Below are 12,896 nucleotides of genomic sequence, written 5' to 3' on the forward strand. Positions count from 1 at the left end.
TATTTTCATAATATGGCTGGAGGCGGTCTACTGACGTGGCGCTGCTGGTGGTAGCAGCGCCTCCTTAACACCATCTGCCAGTATGGCCACAGCCCTGATTTCCGCACTTCTTGTGGAAGAAATCCAGCTGTGGTCATAATTTGGCAGACGGATGTTAGCCACAGTAACATTCTTTTGGAAGGCGTCACCGTGGTTTTAGGTGGCACTTACCGCCAATGTCTTAATGTGCTCCTTAGTGTAGTCAGGCATACCCAAAGCCAAAGCTGTGCACAGACTCTCTCTCAAATCAGCAAATGCTTTCATGCAAGCCTGATCCAAAGCTAGGGGATCAGTAACCTCTTTGTGAGTCAACTTTGCAATGGTTTGGAAATTACTGAAAAATTAGGAATCCATTGACGACAATAGCTTACCAGCCCCAGAAACATCCTGACATCTCTATGTGTGGCTGGGGGACTCATCTGTAATATGGCTGTGACCCTTTCTCTGGATTTTTTCTTGTTCCTTTCTCAATCTGGTGACCCAAGTATTTCCCTTCTCTGACAGTATTGTAATTTTAGTGGAGACACTTTATGACCATTCTTTCCCAAATGGTTCAGTAAGGCAATCGTTTCATACTAGCACTCTTCCCTTGTTCTGGATGCAATCAGCAAGTCATCAATGTACTGTACCAAGGTCGATTGAAAAGGCATTTCCAGTGACTCCAAATTACTCTTCAAGATCTGATTGAATATGGAAGGTGACTCTGAAATTGAGGAATTCGACACCAACAGTAAAATCGGCCCAAAAATGTAAAACAACAGAGAAATTGGCTGTCCTCATGAAGAGGTACAGAAAAGAAAGCTTGTGACAAATCTATGACGGTGAACCATTCAGCATCACATAGAATATGAAACAGAATCACAGCTGGATTTGGCACCAAGGGGCAACATTGGATCACAATGTAATTTATTTTACTCAAATCCATGACAATTTGAACTTTCCAACAGGGCTTTTTCAATCCCATTATCGGTGAATTACATGGGCGGCTCAACACTTCTTTCAGGGCCCCTTGTTTTACAAATTCTGAAATTATGTGAGCAACATTCATAAGGATATCCTGTGGTATGTGGTACTGGGGAATCTGAGGAAAAATTGCATTTGGTTTTAGAGGAACTCTAACTGGCTCAACTCCCTTTATCAGGCCAATCTCTTTCCCTGTCAGATCCCACACTTTCTCTTTAACCGTTCCCTGTAAATCAGGAGGAAGCTCCTTCACAGTGAACACTGGAAAGAAATTAATCAGGGGGTACTCCTCATTTATTGTCTCTCACTCTGTCTCTGGAGCTGGGTCATCCTCATCATCACTATTCGTCTGTATCTCGATTCCATCATTTGAACAAGTATCAAGCACCTGGCTTTACACAGCAAGTCTCTTCCCAGTAAGGATACCAGACTTGAATCACAGACTACAAATTTGTGCAATCCTTTAAAGTTACCAATTTCAACCTGAACTGGTTCTGTAATCGGGTTGGTCAAATAATTATTTGCTACTCCTACAATCTGAAATGTCTTTCCTGAAAGCGGCAAGTTCGGAACTGTTTTCACTGTAGAGTGTGTAGCTCCTGTGTTAACCAAGAATGAAACCTTGTGACCTATTACCTTTCCCTTCACATTTGGGTCTTTCTGATCTACCTCTAGAGAAGCTGCAAGCATACATTCTTCTTCATTTGAACTCTCACTTCCCCAATCATCATTTATTCCATTTTCACTGTGTACCTGGAATTGGTGAACTGTGTCACTACTCTGGTTGGACCTCTGACCTGTGATCTGTTGAGGAAGCATCACCTGCTACTGTTCCATTGTGGCTTGAGTTATTTGAGTTTGCTGTCTAGTTCACATTTGAACCTTCTATTGCATTGGCCTTCTTGGAAATAGGATCTTTGGTTGGCAGTCAGGTTTCTCCCTGTCCAAGCAAGGACCCTCACTCAAGTAGCACACAATCCAAATTATCCTCTGCCCTCCCTTGGGAGGCTTGGCACTGAGCATTCAGGTTTCACTTAGAAGGCAATGTGTAAAGTATTTGTGCAATAAATCATGCAATACCACAGTAGAAACACCACAAAAATACACCACACAGGTTTAGAACAATATTGAACATTTATCTGAGTAGATTAAGGTACAAACGATCAAGGTTGGATAAGTACAAGTTTAAATATCACATTTGTAATGATAAATAGAGTCTTTAGTTTTAAAAAGCAATAACTGTCTCTTGCAAACACAAAGTACCTGCTTTACATTTAAATTATCCGCACAGGACCGCAGAGGAGGAGATGCGTGGAAAACGGGGAGGTGTACGTTGGTTTCTCCAGGCACACATAGGCGATGCATCAATTTCCGGCACGCAGACTTGGCTCTTCCTCGGGTTGCGGGGTATTTGGACACCCAGGGGACAATGCAGAGAAATCGTGGGCGTGCCGGGCGAAGTCACAGGAGCTGCGTCGATCCATTAGGCAATACGGAGAAATTTCTGTCACACGGCAGGTGCTACATCGATTCCTCTCGCCTATGCATCGATCCAGTGGGTCGTGCGTCAAAGTTCGGGTTGCAACACTGGCATTTCACCGATCTCCACTTTGGGAGCTGGGCTGCATCGTTCCAGTTCAATGTTGGGGTGATTTTCTCACCGCAGGGCAGGCGGTGAATCGATTCTGGCAGGCTGCGCATTGATTTTTGCTGCACAAGGAGTTCCTTGCAGAGATTAAGGTGGTCATTACAACCCTGGTGGACGGTGTTAAAGCGGTGGCAAGCCCGCCAACAGGCCGGCGGTAAAAAAATAGCAATTACGACCGTGGCGGAAACCGCCAACAAAGACAGCCACTTTAACACTCCAACCGCCACGGCGGTACAAACAAACAGAGCGGCGGTCACCGCCAACAGACAGGCGGGAGACAATATACTGCCCACACTATTATGACAGGCCAATCCGCCACCTTTTCCGGGGCGGATTCACCGCTGATAAAAACATGGCGGAAACAGGAATTTCGAAGGGAAAACGCTCACCTCTACACATTCCACGAGGAACGAGGACACCATGGAACCGGAACTCCAAATCCTACCTGAAATAATCTTCCTCCTCCTCTACCAGGAGCACGAACGCCGGAGGCAAAGACCACAGTGAGTACTGCACCTACGACACAGGGGAGGGGGGAGGCAAAAAACAGGGACACACGCACGCAACGCCCCCACCCTCACCCACTACAACACACACACTAATGCATATTAATACATCACAGACCCCCCCGGAAGGATGCAAAGACCAAAGAAAATGAGTGTAACCATCGGAATATATTTCAAACAAGTAGGCAGAAATATATATATATATACACCATGTACAAAATATATACCAGGCATAGTAGTCCAGGTACTGCACAAAGAAAGTCCGTGGAACACTGGGACCACACAGTATGGGCGAGGCCCACACAAGATCCCCAACCATGACAGAGAGAACACTGCAGGGGCATCATAGAGCAAGAAAACAGGCACCTCAGGGGGAGGGAAAGGGGGGGCACCTCAGCCTCTTGAGTGCACGACGCCAAATCCACAAGGGGGCAACATGCTCACTGTTCAATCCTGGGGAGTGCAAAGCCACAGTCTCTCAAGTCTCTACAGTGGGTGGTTCACCCACTGTTCAATTCTGGGGAGTGCAAAGCCACAGTCTCTCAAGTGGATAACAGTCTCCACTGGTTCTGGAGGGGGCATGGTGCCCAGAGTGCTCCATCCTGTGAAGGACAGAGGTAGTAGATGGATCTCTCCACTGGTTCTGGAGGGGGACTGGTGCCCAGAGTGCTTCATCCTGTGAAGGACAGAGGTAGTGGATAGATCTCTCCACTGGTTCTGGAGGGGGACTGGTGCCCAAAGTGCATCACTCACCCCGTGACGAACCCAGTTGCGTCAGTGCCCCTGCCGCTCATGGGCTAGCGATGCTTGAGTTGGTGGTGCCCTGTTCAGCAGTGCTTGAGTTGGCGGTGCCCTGTTCAGTGGTGCTTGAGTTGGCGGTGCCCTGTTCAGCGGTGCTTGAGTTGGCGGTGCCCTGTTAAGCGGTGCTTGAGGTGGCGGTGCCCTGTTCAGCGGTGCTTGAGTTGGCGATGCCCTGTTCAGCAGTGCTTGAGATGGCAGTGCCCTGTTCAGCGGTGCTTGTGCTGGCGGTCCTTCATGGCCCAGCGGGGCTTGTGCTGGGGGTCCTTCATGGCCCAGCGGTGCTTGTGCTGGCGGTCCTTCATGGCCCAGTGGGGCTTGTGCTGGCGGTCCTTCATGGCCCAGCGGGGCTTGTGCTGGCTGTCCTTCATGGCCCACCGGGGCTTGTGCTGGCGGTCCTTCATGGCCCAGCGGGGCTTGTGCTGGCGGTCCTTCATGGCCCAACGGGGCTTTTGCTGGCGGTCCTTCATGGCCCAGCGGGGCTTGTGCTGGCGGTCCTTCATGGCCCAGCAAGGCTTGTGCTGGCGGTCCTTCATGGCCCAGCGGGGCTTTTGCTGGCGGTCCTTCATGGCCCAGAGGGGCTTGTGCTGGCAGTCCTTCATGGCCCAGCAGGGCTTTTGCTGGCGGTACTTCATGGCCCAGCGGGGCTGGTGCTGGCGGTGGCCTCCTGGGCAGCTGTGCTGGGGGTGGCAGTGGCCTCCTGGGCAGCTGTGCTGGGGGTGGCGGTGGCCTCCTGGGCAGCTGTGCTGGGGCTGGCGGTGGACTCCTGGGCAGCGGGGATGATGGCGGTCTTCTCCGCCGTGCAGCTCTTCCCAGACTTGCTGGGTTTCTTGTGGCCCTTCCCCACCTTGGAAGGTGTCACAGCTGACTCCACACTCTCAACGGGACCCCTGGCAGCGGCTTTGGTGGCTGGAGTCTTCCCCCTCTTCCGCCGAGCACTGACCAACTTCTGATGCTTCACAGGTGGGGGACTGTCTGTGCTGTGGCTCCGTGCCACACTAGCTGTCCTGGTGGCCGATGCACTCCACATACCGGTGACTACAGGCACCGCTGGTCCCGGAGATGTTGTGGCTGAGGTGCAACTTCTGGACCTATGAGATGGACGGGGTGGGGGAGGTGTGGGAATAAGGTCAAGGGTGGACAGGAAAAGTTTTTTGGACACACTGGGACGGGTAGCTGGAGGGGGTTTGGGAGTGGAGGAAGAGGTGGTAGTAGTAGGAGGTGTACGTTTGGTGACTTTGGGTGAAGGCGCACGCGCTGGAGGCTGTCGTGAGGTGGATGGCTGTTGGGTGGGTGTGTGCCTGCGTTTGTGTATCTTGGGAGGGGGCGTCACAGACACACTGGGAGAGGACACAGGGGACGTGTGAATGGTAGTGGGGGTGGTGACTGCACGTGAGCGGGGTGTGCTGGTGGGTGTGCTGGTGAGGGACGTAGTGGCTATAGAGGTAGTGCATGCAGGTGTGAGTGTAGACGAGACTGGGAGGGAGGAGGGAGACGACGAGGAGGGGGACACAGTGGAGGCAGTGGATGTTGGTGTGTCTGCATGTGTGTGTTGCTTGCGTGAGTGCCTGTGGGATGTGTGGTGCTTATGTTTGCCTGAGCTTCCCTTGTGTGTTGACATGTGTGCAGGCTGGTCTGATGGTGTGCTTGGGATAGGCAGAGGTACAGGGGATTGGGTCTGGGTTGAGGAAGTTGGAGGGGGGAGGCTAGAGACGGGGACAATGGCTGCCATCTGAGCTGAGGCCAGAGTTTGAAAAGCTCGTTGAACGGCCGCCTGACCAGAATGAATGCCCTCCAGGAATGCATTTGTTTGTTGCAACTGCCTTTCTACACCCTGGATGGCATTCAAAATGGTAGACTGCCCAACAGTGAGGGACCTGAGGAGGTCAATGGCCTCCTCACTGAGGGCAGCAGGGGTGACTGGAGCAGGGCCTGAGGTGCCTGGGGAGAAGGTGATGCCCACCCTCTGGGTGAGCGGGCATGGGGTGAAGGCTGAGGGGCTGCTGGGAGGGCGGTGCTGGTGGGGGGGTGGCGGCTGTACCTGTAGGTGCGGGGGGCACAGATGTTGCCGCCACCACAAGGGAGCTCCCATCAGAGGAAGAGTCCGTGTCGCTGGTGTCAGCTCCTGTCCCCGCCGTGGAGCTCCCCTCGCCCTCCGTCCCACTGGTGAATTCCGAGTCCGTAGTCTCGCCCTCCAGGGACATGTGGGATGCAGCTCCCTCCTGCTCCGGTGCCACTGCTCCTCCGCCTGATGATGCTAATGCACACAAGAACAGGGAGACCACAAAAAAGGGGGGGGGACAACAGAAGAAAGACATGTTGAGTGCATGGATTACCGCTACCGTTGGCGGACAAGACAGACACAGAAGCCCCCTGCACTACGCAGCGCTCTTGGGCTCCACTGTTCAATTAATTGGAAATGGCCTACAAGGCTATGGACGACATCTGCACACATAGATGACACAGGGGCATGAATAGCTGTACTTGGCACTCTACAGAGGTGGTGCCACATGGCCTGCCTTACGGAGGGGCCTTTCCTACGAAACTCGCCCTGGCCTAGGAAAACCCACAGCCCTCCTCTCCCACCCAGATAACTCCACTGCGCGCAAAGTCAGCAGAATGAGAGTGTACTCACCCCATATGTGTCTGCTTTGATTCCCTCAAGCGCCCATCCAACTCCGGGTAGGCCACCGCCAGGATCCTGAACATCAGGGGCGTCATGGTGCGACAGGCACCCCTCCCACGTTGGGAGGCCATCCCCAGCTGAACCTCCGCCGTCTTCTTGCTCCAGCGGCGAATGTCTTCCCATCTTTTCCGGCAGTGGGTGCTCTGTCTGTGGTAGACCCCCAGGGTCCAGACGTCCTTGGCGATGGCACGCCAAATATCTTTCTTCTGGTGGGCGCTGACCTACATGAAATGTACAGGTGAAGAAGAGAAGTCATTACCAACTGCACCATCAAAGTGATTGGCCCCCATCCCTACCCTTGCCATGTGGCACATGCATTCACCGTCTTTCATGCACGCAGCACTCTGCCCCCTTCCTTCTTACATCCAGCCCTCTCCACACAGGCATAGCCCATACAACATGCTCCCTCTGTACTTACCTGTTTGTCTGGAGGACCGTCGAGTAGGTTGTACTGGGGGAGGACCCCGTCCACAAGTTCCTCCAACTCCTCCGATGTGAAAGCAGGGGCCCTTTCCCCAGACGCACGAGCCATTGTCTCTTCCAGACCGAGGTCACAGCAGCACTTGCAGTGTAGGTCCTCTCCTGTCGAAGATCAGGTATCGAGTGATTGAACAGATAGAAAATGGCAGTCACTTCCGTGGCGGTGCGTACCGTCACCGCCGGCGTACATCGTCATTGGCTCCTGGGACCCATAGGGTCCAATGTTAACCAATGAAGCATTGCGCTGCGGTCTTCGACCGCCTACTGCGACGGTGTACAACGCCAGCGCAGTTACCTCACATCACATTGTCCCACTTTAGAGGTCAGACAGCCGCCATTTCAGGGGCCCACATGGCTTCATTTCCAACTGCGTCACACATACCTAGGCCTAGACTCAACACACATACAGGCCACCTTTTGTGTATGATTGGTGTTCTGGGTAAACTGTGGTTACGTACCTCTGAGTTTTTTTATTCTGTGCTCGCTGTTGTCCTTCATAGGCACCACCCGCTGGGACATGTGAGGAGATAACGGCATCCTCCGGTGTACCGACCGCTGGTGGACCTGTCGAAAATGGAGGAGTGACATTTGATAATCACCTACAGGCTTGACCGTGCCACAATCCAGGAACTGTGTACCCAGTTGGAGCCATACCTGATGTCAGCAATCCGCCATCCCACAGAAATCCCCCCTCAAGTGCAGGTGCTGTCAGTGCTCCATTTCCTTGCAAGTGGCTCTTTTCAAACAACTGTGGCCATGGCATCAGGGATGTCCCAGCCTATGTTTTCCAACGTATTGTCCAGAGTGTTGTCTGCCCTTCTGAAAAACATGCAGAGCTCCATCGTTTTCCCTCAGGTGGAGGATTTGCCTACAGTGAAAGGTGATATCTATGCCCAGGGACATATCCCCAACATCATAGGTGCCATTGATGGGACCCATGTGGCTTTAGTCCCCCCCCACAGGAGTGAACAGGTGTACAGAAACCGGAAGAGTTATCATTCTATGAATGTACAGATGGTATGTTTGGCAGACAAGTACATCTCCCATGTGAATGCCATGTTCCCTGGCTCAGTGAATGACGCCTACATCCTGCGGAATAGCAGCATCCCTTATGTGATGGGTCAACTCCAGAGTCACCATGTGTGGCTATTAGGTGAGCACCTGGAAGCAAGTCAGTGGGAATGGTTGTCTGGGTCTGGGGTTATCCCTCCAGGTTAGTGTGTGTCTAACAGTTGTCCCTCGCAATTTGCAGGTGACTCTGGTTACCCCAACCTGTCATGGCTACTGACCCCAGTGAGGAATCCCAGGACCAGGCAGAGGAACGCTACAATGAGGCCCATGGGCGAACTTGGAGGGTGATCGAGCGGACCTTCGGCCTCCTGAAGGCCAGGTTCTGGTGCCTCCATATGACAGGTGGATCCCTATTCTACTCACCAAAGAAGGTGTGCCAGATCATCGTGGCCTGCTGTATGCTTCACAACTTGGCTTTGCGACGCCAGGTGCCTTTTCTGCAGGAGGATGGTCCAGATGGCGGTGTTGTTGCAGCTGTGGAGCCTGTGGACGGTGATGAGGAGGAAACAGAGGAAGAAGACATGCACAACAGGGACTCAGTGATCCTGCAATATTTCCATTGAGACACAGGTAGAAATCCAAACCTGCCTACTACATGTACTTTGACACTACTACCTCTCTCCTGTCTATCGTTTTCACCCAGTGTGTGGTCACTGAGTTGTCACTTTCCCTTACAATTTCACAGATGTGGGTCCCACTGTGTGACATCTGCTTAGATTCCTCATGGACTAGAGCTGTATGACATAGGTATGTTGACATTACTATTAAAAAAACATTTTAGCACTGTCATTGCTAATACACTATTTCGAAATCACAGACAGACTCCAGATCATTTTGTGCATTAGGTGTGTTTATTTAAATGCTCGAAATTGGAGGGGGTAGGAAATGGTGAGGGGTGATGGCTGAGGCGTGTCCATGGCAGAGTCCAGTCTATTAGTCTCACAGGTGCATTTCCCATATGGGCATAGGAAGAGGAGCTGGGGCAGTTTAATTATGGACAGGGTGACAAAGTGGGACAGTAGGATGACAATCAGGGTGGTCTCATTTCTTGGCGGGGTCTTGGCATCGTTCTCTGTCTTGTTCCTAGATCTCAGGGACCTTTCGCGGGTGGCTCTCCCTCTGAGGGGGTGGGGTGCTGGTGTGGTGGTCCTGTGGCGGGGCATCCTGTCCACTAGTGCCGGTGGAGGTGGTGGGCAGTTCATCGTCCATGCTAGTGTCAGGGGCCCCTTGTAGTGCCACAGTGTCCCTCCTGGTGTTGAGTAGTTCCTTTAGCACCCCTACGATGGTGCCCAGGGTGGAGCTGATGGTTCTGAGTTCCTCCCTGAAGCCCATATACTGTTCCTCCTGGATGCGCTGGGTCTCCTGTAACTTGGCCAGTACCGTTGCCATTGTCTCCTGAGAGTGGTGGTAGGCTCCCATGATGGAGGAGAGGGCCTCGTGGAGAGTGGGCCTGTAAACCCCCTGTCGCACAGCAGCCCTCCCAGTTCCCCTGTGTTCCCCTGTGTTCCTAGGCCTCCGTCTCCTGGGGACGGAGGTATGGGCCCGCTGGGTGGGTGCTGTGCTGGTGTTTCCAGAGGGGGGAAGGTCTGTGGTGGCCTGTGCCTGTGTGAGGGGAACCGACTGTCCAGAGGTCCCCGATGGTCCGGGCTGGTCATCTCGATCCAGTTGGACAGAGGTGCTGTCATCACTGTGGGCCTTTTCAGTTGGTGGTGTGGACATGTGTGGACCCTCCTGTCCGGTGACGTTGGGTAGGGGTCCTGCAGGGGTATAACAGGGTGTTTATTAAATCTGTGTGTGTAATGGTGTGCAGTGGGTGGGTGACCGTCTACACCATTGCTAGCATTCCTGTGTGGGAGCTTGTGTGATGATGGTTTAGGGGGGTGTATGGGTATGTGCAGTGGGCATGCTTTGGTGATGGGTGTCCATGTTTTGTTGTTGCAGGGCTTGGTGTTGGGATGTGTGGTATGTGATGTTGGGACATATGTGAGTAGTTGGGGTGCTGGGGTTGAGGGTGAGGGTGGGGGTATGTGATAGCATGCAGGTAGGGTGGGGGATTTAATAGTAAAGCTTTGTCTTACCAGAGTCCATTCCTCCACGTACTCCTGCGAGGCCCTCAGGATGCAGAATCGCCATGACCTGCTCCTCCTATGTTGTTAGTTGTGGGGGAGGAGGTGGGGGTCTGCCGCCAGTCCGCTGAACCGCCAGGTGGTGTCTTGAGACGACGGAACGCACCTTCCCCCGTAGGTCGTTCCACCTCTTCCTGATGTCCTCCCGATTTCTTGGGTGTTGTCCCACTGCATTGACCCTGTCCACTATTCTTCGCCATAGCTCCATCTTCCTAGCTATGGAGGTGTGCTGCATCTGTGCTCCGAATAGCTGTGGCTCTACCCGGATGATTTCCTCCACCATGACCCTGAGCTCCTCCTCCGAGAACCTGGGGTGTCTTTGCCGTGCCATGGGGTGGTGTAGGTGATGTGTGGGGTGGAGTGTGTGGTGATAAGTGTGGTGATATGTAGTGGTGTGTTGTGTAAGGTGCGTGGAAGTTGTGTGGGTGATGGTGTTGTGTGCCCGTGGATGCTGTTGTTCTTGCTGGTGGTGTCTGTCTCTGGCCTTCTTTCGGGATTTTTTGTCGTGGGGTTTGTGGGTGATATGGGTGTGTGTTTTATATTGTAATGGGTGTGTGGGAGTGGTGTGTGTATGTGTATCAGGTGTGTGTATTTTGAATTGTCCAATGTGGCTGTGTTTTGTATGTGTGGGTGCATTTTGAGCCTGGCGGTGTGTACCGCCAATGGAATACCACGTGAATTCGTGTGTCGTGATAGTGTGGGCATATTTCTGTTGGTGTGACGGAGGAGGTTTTGTTTTCACCAGTTTATCACTGACCTTTGGTGTGGCAAACTTGTGTGGGTGTCTGACTTTTGGCGGATTCCGAGATGTGGGTCATAATAGCTGTGGCGGAATTCCGCGGCGGTGTGTTGGCGGTCTTCTGCACGGCGGTAAGCTCCTTTTACCACCAATGTTGTAATGACCGCCTAAGTCTTTTTGGCCCTGAGACTTCAGAAAACAGGAGGCAAGCTCAATCCAAGCAAGCCTTTGGAGAGCACTTCTCAGCAGAGGCAGAGGGCATCAATGCAGCAGGACAACAGCAAGGCAGCAGTCCTTTTCAGCAAAGCAGTCAGGTGAGTCCTTTGGGCAGCCAGGCAGCTTCTCTTAGCAGGTTACAGGCTCCGGTTCAGAGTTCCTTTTGCTGTAGGTATCTTGTCAAGAATTGTCTGAGTTAGTAGGGTCAGAGGCCCTGTTTAAATTCCCAAATGCGCCTTAGAAGTGTGGGAGACTTCAGAGAGTGGCTTATAAGTGCTCAAGGTCCCCTTTCAGTTCCATACTGTCTGCCAGGGTCCCAGTAGGGGGTTTGGCAGTCCATTGTATGAGGGCAGGCCACTGTCCTTTCACATGTAAGTGTCAGGCCCTCCACCCTCAAAGCCTAAGAAGACCCATTCATTATGCAGATGTGTTCAGATGTGACTGAGCAGCCCATGTTTGGGGTTGTCTGAGTGAAATGCACAAGGGAGCTGTCAACTAACCCAGCCAGATGTGGATTGTAAGGCACAGAAGGATTTAAGTGCAGAGAAATGCTCACTTTCTTAAAGTGGCATTTCTAAAATAGCAATATTAAATCCAACTTCACCAGCCAGCAGGGTTTTGTATTACCATTCTGGTTAAATATGACCATGTTACTCCTTTCAGATCAGAATCTACCAATCAAACAGTAAATGAGGGTAGCCCTAATGTTAGCCTATCAAAGGAGCATGCCTCCCAGCAGTGTAAAACAAATGTCGGCGTTTTACACTACCAGGACATATAAATTACACAGGTACATGTCCTGCCTTCTCCCTACATAGCACGCTGCCCTATGGGTTACATAGGGCCTACCTTAGGGGAGACTTATATGTGGAAAAAGGGGAAAAAGAGGAGTTTAAGGCGTGGCAAGTACTTTTAAATGGCAAGTCGAATTGGCAGTGAAACTACACACACAGGCCTTGCAATGGCAGGCCTGAGACATGGTTAGGGAGCTATTTATGTGTGTGGCACAATCAGTGCTGCAGGCCCACTAGTAGCATTTAATCTACAGGCCCTGGGCACATGTAGTGCACTTTTACTAGGGACTTATAAGTAAATTAAATAAGCCAACTGGGTATGAGCCAATATCACCATGTTTTAAGGGAGGTAGCATATGCACTTTAGCACTGGTTAGCTGTGATAAAGTGAGCAAAGTCCCAAAACCAGCAAACACAGTGTCAAAAAGTGGAGCGAGGCAGGTAAAAAGTTGAGGGTGATTACTCTAAGGCTGTCAGGTTTAACAGGCCTCAACTGTGTCATTTGTACACGTGCCAAATGCACCTGCTGTATGGGTTGAACATTTTGCATCTGATTCACATTATTATGAAAATTCGGATTATGACCTCTCATTCTCATTCTTGGTCCTCTCATGTTTTGAAACAAGTTGATGTCACCTCTTTGCTGAACAACACCTTCCTGCACCATCATCAGACACTCCTGCTTCCAATGTCTGACTGCTCCGCAAGCCTGACAAGGCAACAATCTCTTCATTCCCTGCACTTCATTCTGAACCACTACAGTATTCAAATCGGGGCTACGGTTTCCATTACCAATTCCTCCACGACCTCTACCTCTCATCTGATTTTGA

This window comes from Pleurodeles waltl, chromosome 2_2 (genome assembly GCF_031143425.1).
Source record: "Pleurodeles waltl isolate 20211129_DDA chromosome 2_2, aPleWal1.hap1.20221129, whole genome shotgun sequence".
NCBI classification, from domain to species: domain Eukaryota; kingdom Metazoa; phylum Chordata; class Amphibia; order Caudata; family Salamandridae; genus Pleurodeles; species Pleurodeles waltl.